The 2,199-nt window shown below is 31.0% G+C and overlaps 1 non-coding gene across 1 annotated transcript; it reads left to right on the forward strand.

Moving 5' to 3' along the window:
* The first annotated feature begins 268 nt into the window (after positions 1 to 268).
* LOC148568024 (small nucleolar RNA R71) lies at positions 269 to 372 on the forward strand. The gene has a single exon (XR_015882180.1). It is a non-coding gene; the product is annotated as a small nucleolar RNA R71 (small nucleolar RNA).
* Positions 373 to 2,199: the final 1,827 nt, after the last annotated feature.

Below are 2,199 nucleotides of genomic sequence, written 5' to 3' on the forward strand. Positions count from 1 at the left end.
TTGCTGAGTCAATATTTTATTCTGAGCCAATATGGCATTCAGAGTATCAATTTCAAGAACTCCCTTCTTCTGAGGCATCCCATTACTCACAGGATTCCTCTCAGAAGTGTACATAAACTGGTTATTAGCAACCATGTCAATAAGTTCTTGAGTTTCTGCAGGCATTTTCTTTAGGTGAATGGATCCACCTGCAAAAGTATCCAATGACATCTTAGCTACTTCAGACAGACCATCATAGAATATATCCAGGATGGTCCATTCTGAAAGCATGTCAGATGGACACTTTTTGGTCAGTTGCTTGTATCTCTCCCAAGCTTCATAGAGGGATTCACCTTCCTTCTGTCTGAAGGTTTGAACATCCACTCTAAGCTTACTAAGCTTTTGAGGAGGGAAGAACTTGGCTAAGAAAGCCGTGACCAGCTTATCCCAAGAGTTCAGGCTATCTTTAGGTTGAGAATCCAACCATATTCTAGCTCTGTCTCTCACAGCAAAAGGGAAAAGCATGAGCCTGTAGACTTTAGGATCTACTCCATTAGTCTTAACAATATCACATATCTGCAAGAATTCAGTTAAGAACTGAAAAGGATCTTCAGATGGAAGTCTATGAAACTTGCAGTTTTGTTGCATCAGAGAAACTAATTGAGGTTTAAGCTCAAAATTGTTTGCTCCAATTGTAGGGATAGAGATGCTTCTTCCATGTAGATTGGAATTTGGTGCAGTAAAGTCACCAAGCATCTTCCTTGCATTATTATTATTTTCGGCTGCCATCTCCTCTTCCTGTTCGAAAATTCCTATAAGGTTGTCTCTGGATTGTTGTATTTTAGCTTCTCTCAGTTTCCTCTTCAGAGTCCTTTCAGTTTCAGGGTCTGCTTCAACAAGAATGTTCATATCCTTGCACCTGCTCATGTGAAAAAGAAGAGGACTAAAGATACCGGGGATCCTCTTTACCACAGTATAGAGGTTCCCTTGTGTGAGTAGAAGAAAAGAAGAATAAGAATGTAGAAGAGAAGAATTCGAACTCAGAGGAGAGGAAGGGGTTCGAATTTTGGGTGAAGAGAAGTGTTAGTAGATGAATAAATAAATAGAAGAAGATGGGAGAGAGGGAATTTCGAAAAATAAATTTTGAAAAAGAGTTAATGATTTTCGAAAATTAAGATAAAATTAAAATTAAAATTAAAAATTGAAACAATTAATTAATTAAAAAGAATTTTTGAAAAAGAGGGAGGTATTTTCGAAAATTAGAGAGGAAAGAGTAGTTAGGTGGTTTTGAAAAATATAAGAAACAAACAAAAAGTCAATTAGTTAGTTGAAAAAGATTTGAAAATCAATTTTGAAAAGATAAGAAGATAAGAAGTTAGAAAAGGTATTTTAAAATCAATTTTTTTTTTTGAAAAAGATATGATTTGTAAAGATATGATAGAAAGATATGATTAAAATTAGTTTTAAAAAAGATTTGAATTTTAAAATCAAAATTAATGACTTGACTCACAAGTAATCACAAGATATGATTCTAGAACTTAAAGTTTGAATCATTCTTAACAAGCAAGTAACAAACTTGAAATTTTTGAATCAAAACATTAATTGTTGATAATATTTTCGAAAATTATAAGATAAAATTAAGAAAAAGATTATTGAAAAAAAATTTTTAAAATTTTCAAAAATGAATAATAAAAAATGAAAAAGATTTGATTTTTGAAAAAGATTTTGAAAAGATAAGATTTTTAAATTGAAAATTTGATTTGACTCATAAGAAACAACTAAATTTTAAAAAGTTTTGAAAAAGTCAACTCAAATTTTCGAAAATTTATGAGTGAAAAAGGGAAAGATATTTTTTTGATTTTTGAATTTTTAATGAAGAAAGAGAAAAACATGAAAAAGACTCAATGTATGAGAATTTTTAGATCAAAACAATGTATGCATGCAAGAACACTATGAATGTCAAGATGAACACCAAGAACACTTTGAAGATCATGATGAACATCAAGAACATATTTTTGAAAAATTTTTTATGCAAAGAAAACATGCAAGACACCAAACTTAGAAATTTGCAAACTTCAGACACTAACAAATTGAAAATGCATATGAAAAACAAGAAAAGACACAAAACAAGAAAATATGAAGATCAAATAAGAAGACTGGCCAAGAATAACTTGAAGATCATGAAGAACACTATGAATGCATGAATTCTCGAAAAATGGA

The sequence above is a fragment of the Arachis ipaensis genome, chromosome B4, assembly GCF_059453495.1.
Source record: "Arachis ipaensis isolate K30076 ecotype BB chromosome B4, ASM5945349v1, whole genome shotgun sequence".
Classification (NCBI taxonomy): Eukaryota; Viridiplantae; Streptophyta; class Magnoliopsida; order Fabales; family Fabaceae; genus Arachis; species Arachis ipaensis.